The 15,516-nt window shown below is 38.9% G+C and overlaps 1 protein-coding gene across 4 annotated transcripts in view; it reads right to left on the reverse strand.

Moving 5' to 3' along the window:
* The window catches only part of CRBN (cereblon), a 959,169-nt gene that overhangs the window by 935,833 nt on the left and 7,820 nt on the right, over positions 1 to 15,516 (reverse strand). For all 4 annotated transcript variants that reach the window (XM_060022931.1, XM_060022930.1, XM_060022929.1 and 1 more), the window contains one exon: positions 4,443 to 4,501. The gene's annotated coding sequence lies outside the window, so the exon portion shown is untranslated. Of the gene's footprint in view, positions 1 to 4,442; positions 4,502 to 15,516 lie in introns of those variants that run through there.

Here is a 15,516-nt window from a genome sequence, read left to right on the forward strand (position 1 = left end):
TGTATGTATACTAACTCAAATATACATATATTCTCTTGCTCTGTCATCTGAGAGGGCCTAACATCAACAACACTCCAGAAGCAAGAAGCACACCTAGTGCCCAGATGTTCATTTTTAATAACATTCTCTAGTAGAAAATATGAATACAATATGTATTTTAGTTAATATTGGTCCATTAGTTGTAACAAACATACCTTACTAATGTAAAGTATTAATAAGAGGGGAAGCTGGATGGGGGTTTATGGGAACTCTGTACTATCTTCACATTTTGTTTTGTAAAATTATAACTGTTCTAAACACTAAAGTTAATTTAAAAAATAAAGCAACTCGGGGCTTCCCTGGTGGCGCAGTGGTTGAGAGTCCTCCTGCCGATGCAGGGGACAAGGATTCGTGCCCCGGTTCGGGAGGATCCCACATGCCGCGGAGCGGCTGGGCCCGTGAGCCATGGCCGCTGAGCCTGCGCGTCCGGAGCCTGTGCTCCGCAGCGGGAGAGGCCACAACAGTGAGAGGCCCGCGTACCGCAAAAAATAAAATAAAATAAAATAAAAAATAAAGCAACCAAACATGAAACTTAATTAATTTAATTTAATAGCACCTAGCACAATGGCCAACATACAACAGGTTCCCAATAAACATGTGTTGAATAGCTAAATGAACAAATGCTACAAATGAATATTTGTTATTAGAAATGATTCTAACATCAAGTAAATTGTATTGATAAAAACAACAACATGTTTTAAAACTTATACTATAATTGACTGAGTTGCATTTTTGCAACTATTGGCAGATCTAGATATAATGAGACCCAGATATAAGCAAAATACACGAATCATACATGTCATAATGACTGGCACATCTAACCATTCAAACCAGGTGAATAAATTTAAATTATGTTGGTTTTGGTTTTTTAATCACACTGAAACTTAGAAACCTAATTCTTAGCTTTCAAACAAATAAAACATGTTTCCAAGTTTAGTACCTCTGCATAGTATTTTATATCTGTCAAAATTATTCACTCAGTCACCTTAGAATTCCATACCTAGAGAAGTTATACGTCGAATGTGAATTTCTCTTAGATTGCATATAAATGTGAATCTAACCATATCACGGCATAAGGAAGCATTTCTCTGAAACTCCTCATCACAATTCCTGCAAGTATTTGCAAATTCTTAGTTTCAACAGAGGAAAAATATCTTGTCCAGCTTAAGTAAAATGAGTATTTTATTATTTGCATTTAAATGGAGAAAAGGATAGAGTTATCCTACCACCTCGTGGACTGTTAGGGTATTGCTTTTTCAGAGCCAAAAGCACATTTTAAGAATGAGAGGATAGAAAACACTGAACAGTGGTTATTCGTGCTTTCCTACCGCCTTCAGTTCTTCTGCCCCTAATTCCACATCTTCACATCCTACCCATTACTCAAAATGCATTTTAAATGTCCCCATCATTGGAACATACTGTATAGCACAGGGAACTCTACCTAATGCACTGTGTTAACCTAAATGGGAGGGAAATCCAAAAGGGAGGGGATATCTGTATGTGTATGGCTGATTCATTTTGTAGTGCAGTGGAGGCTAATACAACATTGTAAATAAACCATACTCCAATAAAAATTAATAAATAATAAATAAATGAATAAATAAATGTTCCCACCATTATTCATGAAACATTTTATTTATCACCAAATTATAGACTACCTGTAAGTAATTTTACTCTGGGTATTACTTCTGTTATAACTTTGACCAACTTCTGACTTAAATATTTTTGTTTGCCTATCTCTCACCCTTATTTGGAGACAGTGAATATACAAACTTATGGCCTAGCACCGCAGCATGCTCACAGGAGGCAGTTAATAAGCATTCACGTAATGAATAAATATTTGTTAAATGAACAAATATGAATGTGAATGGTATGGGATCTCATAGGGATATATGAGAGAAAATTCAGAAAGCAATTGTTCTGTATGCAACACAAGAAGATTATTTTCATTTGGTTTAAACATGAAATTGCAATTAATATTAAAATATTAAAAATGTTATTTTATGATATTTTAGATCTTTGCTGGAAAATAGAGTAGTTTAAAAACAAGTAACTGTTGTAAAATATGATAGACTGAGGAATTTTCAAACGTTTAACAAGAGGACAGATTTTTATAATGTTATATAGATATGCACTTTGGGTTGAATTTAATAATTCTAACGAATAAAACCAATGTTAATTTTTTTAAATGTCGGCATCATAGAATCATCTCTAACTGCAAATTACAATTACAAGAAAATGGCTAAATGAAAATGCATCTCTGCTCTAAACTTCCATGCCACCTTATCTGGTTCCTCTTATTTTCTAGCTGGCATTACTTAGTCTTATACTCACTGTAAGTATTTTGAGGACATGTAGACAATGTGTACTGAAACGGGCTCACACCTGCTCTCACCAACAGTTTAATACTCAGAAATTTTGCAAACCATTTGTTAAACTGTTGGTAGCTTGAAATTGGTCATGGTAGGTACATTTATATAACAGAAATCAGGAAACACCACAAATCAAGATACTTTAAAAAATATATTTTTAATCATCTTTAACTTCTCCACACCTCATTTTCTCTACTTGTAATATGTAGTGAGGAGAGGTGGGACAGCTCCTACCTCAAGACTGCTGTAAGGACTGAACAAAATAACCCACATAAAAGGCTGTGTCTAGTGTCTGGCATATCGTGTGTGCCAACCAAATATTAGAATCATTCTCCATACCCCATCACAGTGCCTTGCAAGTAGTAAATCCCCCAATAAATACTCAGTTGTTAAATGACAAATGAAATCAAGAATTTCAATGGAATATTTTAAGATATGTTAACACTGATAGCAGTCCCAGGTTAACAATAGGACAGATCATTACCAGGAACATAAGCTCTTTACTTATAAATAACCCAGACTTTTTTTCTTTGCCTCTTCCTGCTCTAAATCAATTGATACATAGATTTTATCTCGAAAATTTCTAGTAATATTCAGTTAGATAAAAATTCTAGATATATTTTCTAGATAAGTATAGATCTAGAGAGATATAGATACAGATCTTTGTTTCCTTCTGCATTTCTCTCCCATTCTGATTCAGTCTAAAGTGCCTCCCTTTCTCCTTGTTCTTTTTAGTTTATTTCATAATGCAAAATATATAATTTATGCCTCACTTTGTTCCAGAAAACATTTGTTGTGAATAATAGATAACTTGGTTTCATGTTTAGCGAATAAGCTTTTTAAATTTCTCCAAGGAAACAAAATAAAGTAGCTTTTTACCACATCTTTCATTGATCCTGTGCTCCTGTTTCACTGGCCCTTTCCTTTAGGAAAAGACAAAATTAAGTTTCCAAGCACAAAGTTGAAAACCAAATTATCATGAATTCCAGACACTTTCCAAAAAGGAACACAAGAGATATCCTTATCCTTTAAGGTTGATGTCACCCTCATATCTCTTTACCTACCTCACTGCAATCCTAATATGGTGTTTCTTTAGCTATAAGGCTGCTTCCAATAACTGTTTAAAGATCTGCTATAGCTTCATTTGCTTGCTAAAAAACAAAACCAAAAAATTGAAACAACTAATTAATTGCAACTAATTAGTTGTTTCAATTTTTTGGTTTTGCTCTAATTAGTTGCAAAAACAGACTGGAAAATGATTTACTCCAGATGGTTTGGAATAAAACTCTAATTGCTCAAATGTAAATTTATTCATCTAATATAAGTTTTTCCTTACTTAGCTACACAGAGACTTTTTTTAATGGAGGAAAAAGTAAAATATTGGCTTAGTAATAAAACTAAGATGACCATTTGCCCTAGAATATACAAATCCTGTCCATTTCTGGTTTAAAAATACAGAGGCTGAAACAAATAGCACACCCACAAGGCACTGGCTGATGCAAGCACTTTGTTTAGTGAAATATCTACTGCGATGTTGGTCTACCCTTATCCAAGACCATGTCAATGACATAGTGTGTGACAGGAGGGACTTCCTCCAGAAGTAGAAATAAGGTGGGTGAGTCAGAAATTAAAATTCTAACTAGCCTGCAGGCATCTGTAAGATGAAGCAATACATTGTATTTGATTCACCTCCTGGTCTGTTTCCAAAGGACACTGTCAAACACAATGATTCTTTTTGCCAACAGCTGTCACCACCAAGTCAGCTATCCTTTGTATTTTCTCTTTGTGTTTGAATACAGACAGAGAGCAGATGGCTGGACTCAGTGCCAGGGCAAAGGTAAAATTAGTTGTCTCACCTAAAGAGGTACTGCCAGACTTCATTAAGACAAAAGTCCCAGCAACAAATACCTACAAAATCTAGGGTCTAGAAAACACAATCTGAACTTCCTGTTTAATTTACCAAGTAAAAACAAAAAACCCACTTTTGAGGAAAACTTAATTAATTTGCTAAGAGGTGATGAGAAGACTCACAGATTTCATCTTCAGAGAGAAGTGGTTTCCCGTGTCATCAACTCTGTAATTTTCAGGCTCTGTAAAAAAGCACATTATGTTCAATGTTCCTCTAAGCTGAGGTCATGGGTGAATTCCAGAATATAAAATATCATCTTTCAGAGCTAAAACTTTACTAAAGCAAATAGGTTTTAAAAATATTTGACTAAAAAAACACTGCAAATTAAAATTACAAGGGGGGCTTCCTTGGTGGCGCAGTGGTTGAGAGTCCGCCTGCCTATGCAGGGGACACGGGTTCGTGCCCCAGTCCAGGAAGATCCCATATGCCGTCGAGCAGCTAGGCCCGTGAGCCATGGCGGCTGAGCCTGCGCGTCCGGAGCCTGTGCTCCGCAACAGGAGAGGGAGGCCACAACAGTGAGAGGCCCCCGTACCGCAAATAAATAAATAAATAAATAACAAGGGAACAGCTAAATGAAAGGTGAGACTTTCCAACTGAGGGGATTAAAGCTAGAATCAGAATTAGAGAAGGAAATTCAGAGCTGCAAGATACAACCAGTCACTTATTAACCACATAGTGTAGTTATAATATATAACTGGCAGTGGAAGAGTTAGAATTAGAATGACACGAAAAAAACCCTCCTACTATTACAAAGAAAGTTTGATCTCCCATAAAAATAAACTTTTAGCCTTCTATTGTTAAGCTGAAAGGTTCTGCCATTCAAACAGCCACCTATTTTGCCTCTTCTCAGTGGCACAGGAATAGAGAATTTTGTTGCCTCCATTTACTTATTTAAAATGCCTACAAGATAAAGAGAATAGAAATCTCTTCTATGGCCCTTCATAGATTGGTGATTTTCTCTACACTTTGATTGGTACCAAGACAGAGACAGAATCACACATGCAATTGATTTCTATTATTCAGCCCCCTCTCTCAGGTAACTCAAAATTAGTAAAATCACAGTAATAGGAGTTGACTGTCACAAGGCAGAGACCTCAGTAGCCTAAGAGACTGTTCTCAGTAGTCAGGCTTCAGGACTAGGAGACCCAGCACTGAGATGAAGATTTCTTTTGAGGCAGAATAATTATCTATTGTTTTTACAAAGCCCAAGGGCACAGACCTAAAAAAAAAACAAAAAAAAAAACGAAACCACCACCAACAAAAAAAAACTCTCAAGTTAAATAATGCCCTTACTTACGTAAATTACTATATTTTCAAATAAAAATTGTATATATATTTTTAATCCCGTTATTTCTAATCCTTTATTTCCTCCATAGCAGCTGGAAGAAAGGCAGTTTCTGAATATGGCTAAGATTTTTCAAAACAAATGGTGAGAAACTTTGTCTTTAGAGGCAGTTTCAGACCTGGGCCCAAATCACACTCTACCACTCATACATGTGGGGTATGTGAAAAAAATTACTTAATTTATCTGAACTTCAATTCCTGAATCTTGTACAACAGAGATAATATTGCCTACTTCATGGAGTTGAAATTAGATGAGAAATGTATATAGTATTTAGTATATTGCCTAGAAATGTGCTGTCCAATACAGCAGGCACTAACTACATGTGGCTATTTAAATTTATTTATTTATTTTTATTTTTGGCTCTGTTGGGACTTCGTTGCTGCGTGCAGGCTTTCTCTAGTTGCAGCGAGCGGGGGCTACTCTTTGTTGTGGTGGGCGGGCTTCTCATTGCGGTGGCTTCTCTTGCTGTGGAGCATGGGCTCTAGGCACATGGGCTCAGTAGTTGTGGCTCGCGGGCTCTACAGCGCAGGCTCAGTAGCTGTGGCGCAGGGGCTTAGTTGCTCCACAGCATGTGGGATCTTCCCGGACCAGGGCTCAAACCCGTGTCCCCTACATTGGCAGGCGGATTCTTAACCACTGCACCACCAGGGAAGCCCAATGTGGCTATTTAAATCAAATTTAAATTAATTAAAGTTAAATAAAATTTAAAAATCTGTTCTACAGCACACTAGGTATATTCCAGTAACCAATAATCACATGTGGCTGGAAAGAACATTTTTATCATCACAGAAATTTTTGAACATTGCTAAAGAATCTAGTAAGTGCTCAATAAATGTTCATTTGATCTGTTTGGCAATTTTTTCTCCTCCTCTACAGTTCCTCTAAGTTCTCAGGCCTCCCAAGTTATCTCCTTATCATGAAGGAAAGCAATATGATAAGACATATATGTGTTTATCATTTTTTTCTCTCCCAGGAATACTGGAGTTCTGAAAGAGCACTGCAAGGAGAAAGCAATGCTTACCACAAATGGGAAAAATTCTAACGATGGAGGTTTCAGGCATTACAGCAGACACTGGGGAAGGTCCTTCTGGACTATGAGTGTGGGGAGAGAAAAAGAATCTCCATAGTACCCCTCAGTTCATACCCAAAGATCCACCTACTCATAGCAACAACGTAGACTTTAACACACTAACTCTTACTGAGAAAATGGAAAACAAAAAGGTTTTTTACTCCGTAGGATTCTTTTCACACCAAATTTTGGCTGAAATGTCTAAAAATAAGTATGAATCATCAGCATTTCCCCAGAGCTACTTTAACCAAGTTAGTCTTGGGCACTTGAGTAGAATTCTTTGCATTAGTTTTTGTGTCCTTCGGATTCATTTCCTTTCTCCTTCCAAATACCAGAATTGGAGCTGGGAAGATAACTAGAGAAAAAATGCTAATAGGAGTCTAGAAAGTTAAGAAATGAGGAATTACAAGAAGCTGAAATTTAGAAGCTGAAATTCTAAGAATTCTAATCTCAGATGATACTTGGGGGTATCTGATGAAATTATCCTATAGACCCTTGTAGATCTGGGCTTAAATGTTCTGGGTAAATTTCTCTGTAGCAGGACATTTGTGGTACTAAACTTCAAAGGATACACATCTTTCCTTTCAAAACTACAAGTAGAAGAGGCTGGCCCCTGTACTTCATTATAAATGGGGAGAGGAAACATCTAGTACTTTTAAAAAAAAAAACATGATGGGGAATTCCCTGGCAGTCCAGTGGTTAGGATTTGGTGCTTTCACTGCCAAGGCCCGGGTTCGATCCCTGGTGAGGCAACTAAGATCCTGCAGGCCACTCAGCATGGCAAAGAAAAAGAAGAAAAAGATGTTCTGCCTACAGGTGGTATCCTTATAGGTAATAAGCAAAGCTTCCTTCCTAAGTCAAAATAAAAATGTGTGAACATAACTCATTGAAAGGCTATGCCTTTCTAGATCAAGCTGAAAACAGAGCAAGTCTGTTGTCATAGCCTTGGTAATAACAGTTGAACACACCTGATAACAAATTTGATCATAGGTCTTTGGTGAGTGAAATTATTCCTTGCTGATACATTTTAGGTTAAATACATACATAATTGGCTTCTTTCACCTCTACACCTATTATCAAACAATCCCCATTTGATTGCATACTTTTATGAGTTAATATTCTATAATCATCAATCCTGGGTATTTACTTTACAACTAAAGTACTTACACTAACAACATTCTGATTGTGATTATATCTTGATGTTTTTTGTTGTCATATCAGTGAGAGAAATTATGGATTTCATTAAACCACGATGCAATGATAAAAACATCGGACAAGAGGCAAGCTTTTTATTCTGCTGAAAACATATATTTACTAGCAGTCCAAACTCAAAAACATAAACTACTATCCTTTGGAAAGCATAAGTAACACAGGATCATGATTTTGTAAAATATAACTCTCAACTTATTTTAATCAATTGCCATATTGTCTCTTATTGCACAATGATCCACATGCAGTATACTCTGACATAAAACCTTAGGTACTAAAAAGACATTTTTTCTGTCCAGTTTACTTTCTATTTTGCTGTCTTTTTACAATATTGGGCATATAGTAGTACTATAACTACTAGCTATTATCGCTATATTATTATCCCTTCCACTAGACAGAAATTTCATATTTTTTACTACTTTTTGATGTAAATTTTTATTCACATTATTTTGAGGAGACGTTCTTTAGTGAAGACACATCAGCAAGACAAAGTGTTAAAAAAGCATAGCTTACCAACTTTTTAAATGAACAAAAATTCATAACATCAACTTCTGTACAGAGCAATAGCAGCTGATTATACAGCCCAAACTTTCTAATAATAATAATGGTAATAGAGGCATACCTCATTTTACTGCACTTCGCTTCATCGAGCTTCGCAGATATTGTGTTTTTTACAAAATTGAAGGTTTGTGGCAACCTGCATCAAGCAAGTCTATCGGCGCCATATTTCCAATAGCATTTGCTCACACCATGTCTCTGTGTCACATCTTGGTAATTCTCACAATATTTCAAACTTTTTCAATACTATTGTATTTGTTACAGTGATCTATGATCAGTGACCTTTGATGTTACTATTGTAATTGTTTGGGGGTGCCATTAAACACACCCAAATAAGACAGTGAACTTAACTGCTAAATGTGTGTGTTCTGACTACTCCCTAAATGGACATTCCTCCATCTTTCTCCCTCCCCTCTGGCCTCCCTATTCCCTGAGATAGAACAATATTGAAATTAGGCCAATTAATAAAGCTACAATGACCTCAAAGCTTTCAAATGAAGAGTCACACATCTCTCACTTTAAATCAAAAGCGAGAAATGATTAAGTTTAGTCAGGAAGGCATGTAGAAAGATGAGATAAGCTACGCCTTTTGCGCCAGACAATTTGCTAAGATGTTAATGCAAAAGAAAAGTTCTAGAAGGAAATTAAAAGTGCTACTCCAGTGAACACAAATGATAAGAAAGTGAAACAGCTTTATTGCTAATATGGGAAAAGTGTGATTGTTCTGGATAGAAGATCCGGCCAGCCACGACATTCCCTTAAGTTAAAGCCTAATCTCTTCAATTCTATGAAGGGTGAGAGGGGTAAGGAAGCTGCAGAAGAAAAGTTTGATGACGTCTAAGGAAAGAAGCCATCTCCATAACACAAAAGTTCAAGGCAAAGCCGCAAGTGCTAATGAAGAAGTTGCAGCAAGTTATCCAGAAGATCTAGCTAAGATAATTACTGAAGGTGGCTACACTAAACAATACATTTTCAATGGAGACAAAATAGTCTCATATTGGAAGAAGTTGCCATCTAGGACTTCAATAGCTAGAGAGGACAAGTCAATGCCTGGCTTCAAAGCTTCAAAAGATAGGCTGACTCTCTTGTTAGGGGCTAATGCAGCTGGTGACTTGAAGTTGAAGCCAGTACTCATTTACCATTCCAAAAATCCTAAAACCCTTGAGAAATATGCTAAAACCACTCTGCCTGTGCTCTACAAATGGAAAAACAAAGGCTGGATGACAGCACATCTGTTTACACCATGGTTTACTGAATATTTTAAGTAGGTTGAGACCTACTCTGACTACTTTTTTGGTCAGAAAATAAAATTCCTTTTAAAATATTACTGCTCATTGACAATGCACCTTCCCACCCAAGAGCTCTGATGGAGATGTACCACAAGATTGTTGTTCTCATTCCTGCCAACACAACATCCATTCTGCAGCCCACAGATCAAGGAGTAATTTTGACTTTCAAGTCTTATTAAGAAATATGTTCTGGGGACTTCCGAGAAGATGGCAGAAGAGTAAGACGCGGAGATCACCTTCCTCTCCACAGATACACCAGAAATACATCTACGCGTGGAACAACTCCTACAGAACACCTACTGAACGCTGGCAGAAGACCTCAGACCTCCCAAAAGGCAAGGAACCCCCCACGTACCTGGTTAGGGCAAAAGAAAAAACTAAACAGAGACAAAAGGATAGGGACGGGTCCTGCACCAGCGGGAGAGAGCTGTGAAGGAGGAAAAGTGTCCACACACTAGGAAGCCCCTTCGCGGGTGGAGACTTCGGGAGGCGGAGTGGGGGAGCTTGGGAGCCGCGGAGGAGAGCACAGCAACAGGGGTGCGGAGGGCAAAGCGGACAGATTCCAGCGCAGAGGATCGGGCCGACCGGCACTCACCAGCCGAGAGGCTTGTCTGCTCGCCCGCTGGGGCGGGCGGGACTGGGAGCTGAGGCTCCGGCTTTTGTCGGAGCGCCGGGAGAGGACTGAGGTTGGCGGCGTGAACACAGCCTGCAGGGCGTTGGTGCGCCGCGGCTGGCTGGGAGAGAGTCCGGGGAGAGGTCTGGACCTGCCGAAGAGGCAAGAGACTTTTACGTCCCTCTTTGTTTCCTGGTGCACGAGGAGAGGGGATTAAGAACGCTGCTTGAGAGAGCTCCAGGGACGGGCGCGAGCCGCGGCTAAGAGTGCGGAGCCCAGAGACGGACATGGGACGCTAAGGCCGCTGCTGCCGCCGCCAGGAGGCCTGTGTGCGAACACAGGTCACTAGCCACACGCCCTTCCGGGGAGCCTGTGCAGCCCGCCACTGCCAGGGTCCCGGGATCCAGGGACGGCTCCCCGGGAGAGCGCACGGCGCGCCTCAGGCTGCAGCGTCACGCCGGCCTCTGCCGCTGCAGGCCCGCCCCGCACTCCGTGACCCTCCCTACCCCCCGGCCTGGGTGAGCCAGAGCCTCCGAATCAGCGGCTCCTTTAACCTCGTCCTGTCTGAGCAAAGAACAGACGCCCTCCGGCGACCTACACGCACAGGCGGGGCCAAATCCAAAGCTGAGCCCCTGGGAACTGTCAGAACAAAGAAGAGAAAGGGGAATCTCTCCCAGCAGCCTCAGAAGCAGCAGATTAAAGCTCCACAATCAACTTGATATACCCTGCATCTGTGGAATACCTGAATAGACAACGAATCATCCCAAATTAAGGAGCCCTGTGGATGAAAGGCTCTTGGTGCTGCAGCCAGGAGTCAGTGCTGTGCCTCTGAGGTGGGAGAGCCAACTTCAGGACACTGGTCCACAAGAGGCCTCCCAGCTGCACATAATATCAAACAGCAAAAATCTCCGAGAGATCTCCATCTCAACGCCAGCACCCAGCTTCACTCAACGACCAGCAAGCTACAGTGCTGGACATCCTATGCCAAACAACTAGCAAGACAGGAACACAACCCCACCCATTAGCAGAGAGGCTGCCCAACATCATAGTAAGTCTACAGACACCCCAAAACACACCACCAGACGTGGACCTGCCCACCAGAAAGACAAGATCCAGCCTCATACACCAGAACACAGGCACTAGTACCCTCCACCAGGAAACCTACACAACCCACTGAACCAACCTTAGCCACTGGGGACCGACACAAAAAACAACAGGAACTACGAACCTTCAGCCTGCAAAAAAGGAGACCCCAAACACAGTAAGATAAGCAAAATGAAAAGACAGAAAAACACACAGCAGATGAAGGAGCAAGATAAAAACCCACCAGACCTAACAAATGAAGAGGAAATAGGCAGTCTACCTGAAAAAGAATTCAGAATAATGATAGTAAGGTTGATCCGAAATCTTGGAGATAGAATGGACAATAGAATGGACAAATTGCAAGAATCAGTTAACAAGGACCTAGAAGAACTAAAGATGAAGCAAGCAACGATGAACAACACAATAAATGAAATTAAAAGTACTCTAGATGGGATCAATAGCAGAATAACTGAGGCAGAAGAACGGATAAGTGACCTGGAAGATAAAATAGTGGAAATAACTACTGCAGAGCAGAATAAAGAAAAAAGAATGAAAAGAACTGAGGACAGTCTCAGAGACCTCTGGGACAACATTAAACGCACCAACATTCGAATTATAGGGGTTCCAGAAGAAGAAGAGAAAAAGAAAGGGACTGAGAAAATATTTGAAGAGATTATAGTTGAAAACTTCCCTAATATGGGAAAAGAAATCGTTAATCAAGTCCAGGAAGCACAGAGAGTCCCATACAGGATAAATCCAAGGAGAAATACGCCAAGACACATATTAATCAAATTGTCAAAAATTAAATACAAAGAAAACATATTAAAAGCAGCAAGGGAAAAACAACAAATAACACACAAGGGAATCCCCATAAGGTTAACAGCTGATCTTTCAGCAGAAACTCTGCAAGCCAGAAGGGAGTGGCAGGACATATTGAAAGTGTTGAAGGAGAAAAACCTGCAACCAAGATTACTCTACCCAGCAAGGATCTCATTCAGATTTGATGGAGAAATTAAAACCTTTACAGACAAGCAAAAGCTGAGAGAGTTCAGCACCACCAAACCAGCTCTACAACAACTGCTAAAGGAACTTCTCTAGGCAAGAAACACAAAAGAAGGAAAGGACCTACAATAACGAACCCAAAACAATTAAGAAAATGGGAATAGGAACACACATATCGATAATTACCTTAAATGTAAATGGACTAAATGCTCCCACCAAAAGACACAGATTGGCTGAATGGATACAAAAACAAGACCCATATATTTGCTGTCTACAAGAGACCCACTTCAGACCTAGAGACACATACAGACTGAAAGTAAGGGGATGGGAAAAGGTATTTCATGCAAATGGAAACCAAAAGAAAGCTGGAGTAGCAATTCTCATATCAGACAAAATAGACTTTAAACCAAAGACTATTAGAAGAGACAAAGAAGGACACTACATAATGATCAAGGGATCGATCCAAGAGGAAGATATAACAATTGTAAATATTTATGCACCCAACATAGGTGCACCTCAATACATAAGGCAAATACTGACAACCATAAAAGGGGAAATCGACAGTAACACATTCATAGTAGGGGACTTTAACACCCCACTTTCACCAATGGACAGATCATCCAAAATGAAAATAAATAAGGAAACACAAGCTTTAAATGATACATTAAACGAGATGGAGTTAATTGATATTTATAGGACATTCCATCCAAAAACAACAGAATACACATTTTTCTCAAGTGCTCATGGAACATTCTCCAGTATAGATCATATCTTGGGTCACAAATCAAGCCTTGGTAAATTTAAGAAAATTGAAATTGTATCAAGTATCTTTTCTGACCACAACGCCATGAGACTAGATATCAATTACAGGAAAAGATCTGTAAAAAATACAAACACATGGAGGCTAAACAATACACTACTTAATAATGAAGTGATCACTGAAGAAATCAAAGAGGAAATCAAAAAATACCTAGAAACAAATGACAATGGAGACACAACGACCCAAAACCTGTGGGATGCAGCAAAAGCAGTTCTAAGGGGGAAGTTTATAGCAATACAAGCCCACCTTAAGAAGCAGGAAACATCTCGAATAAACAACCTAACCTTGCACCTCAAGCAATTAGAGAAAGAAGAACAAAAAAACCCCAAAGCTAGCAGAAGGAAAGAAATCATAAAAATCAGATCAGAAATAAATGAAAAAGAAATGAAGGAAACAATAGCAAAGATCAATAAAACTAAAAGCTGGTTCTTTGAGAAGATAAACAAAATAGATAAACCACTAGCCAGACTCATTAAGAAAAAAAGGGAGAAGACTCAAATCAATAGAATTAGAAATGAAAAAGGAGAGGTAACAACTGACACTGCAGAAATAAAAGAGATCATGAGAGATTACTACAAGCAACTCTATGCCAATAAAATGGACAATCTGGAAGAAATGGACAAATTCTTAGAAATGCACAACCTGCCAAGACTGAATCAGGAAGAAATAGAAAATATGAACAGACCAATCACAAGCACTGAAATTGAAACTGTGATTAAAAATCTTCCAACAAAGAAAAGCCCAGGACCAGATGGCTTCACAGGCGAATTCTATCAAACATTTAGAGAAGAGCTAACACCTATCCTTCTCAAACTCTTCCAAAATATAGCAGAGGGAGGAACACTCCCAAACTCCTTCTACGAGGCCACCATCACCTTGATACCAAAACCAGACAAGGATGTCACAAAGAAAGAAAACTACAGGCCAATATCACTGATGAACATAGATGCAAAAATCCTCAACAAAATACTAGCAAATAGAATCCAACAGCACATTAAAAGGATCATACACCATGATCAAGTGGGGTTTATTCCAGGAATGCAAGGATTCTTCAATATACGCAAATCTATCAATGTGATAAACCATATTAACAAACTGAAGGAGAAAAACCATATGATCATCTCAATAGATGCAGAGAAAGCTTTTGACAAAATTCAACACCCATTTATGATAAAAACCCTGCAGAAAGTAGGCATAGAGGGAACTTTCCTCAACATAATAAAGGCCATATATGACAAGCCCACAGCAAACATCATCCTCAATGGTGAAAAACTGAAAGCATTTCCACTAAGATCAGGAACAAGACAAGGTTGCCCACTCTCACCACTCTTATTCAACATAGTTTTGGAAGTTTTAGCCACAGCAATCAGAGAAGAAAAGGAAATAAAAGGAATCCAAATCAGAAAAGAAGAAGTAAAGCTGTCACTGTTTGCAGATGACATGATCCTATACATAGAGAACCCTAAAGATGCTACCAGAAAACTACTAGAGCTAATCAATGAATTTGGTAAAGTGGCAGGATACAAAATTAATGCACAGAAATCTCTGGCATTCCTATATACTAATGATGAAAAATCTGAAAGTGAAATCAAGAAAACACTCCCATTTACCATTGCAACAAAAAGAATAAAATATCTAGGAATAAACCTACCTAAGGAGACAAAAGATCTGTATGCAGAAAATTATAAGACACTGATGAAAGAAATTAAAGATGATACAAATAGATGGAGAGATATACCATGTTCTTGGATTGGAAGAATCAACATTGTGAAAATGACTCTACTACCCAAAGCAATCTATAGATTCAATGCAATCCCTATCAAACTACCACTGGCATTTTTCACAGAACTAGAACAAAAAATTTTGCAATTTGTATGGAAACACAAAAGACCCCGAATAGGCAAAGCAATCTTGAGAACGAAAGAAGGAACTGGAGGAATCAGGCTCCCAGACTTCAGACTATACTACAAAGCTACAGTTATCAAAACGGTATGGTACTGGCACAAAAACAGAAAGATAGATCAATGGAACAGGATAGAAAGCCCAGAGATAAACCCACGCACATATGGTCACCTTATCTTTGACAAAGGAGGCAGAAATGTACCGTGGAGAAAGGACAGCCTATTCAATAAGTGGTGCTGGGAAAACTGGACAGCTACATGTAAAAGTATGAAGTTAGATCACTCCCTAACACCATACACAAAAATA

The sequence above is a fragment of the Delphinus delphis genome, chromosome 10 (genome assembly GCF_949987515.2).
Source record: "Delphinus delphis chromosome 10, mDelDel1.2, whole genome shotgun sequence".
NCBI classification, from domain to species: domain Eukaryota; kingdom Metazoa; phylum Chordata; class Mammalia; order Artiodactyla; family Delphinidae; genus Delphinus; species Delphinus delphis.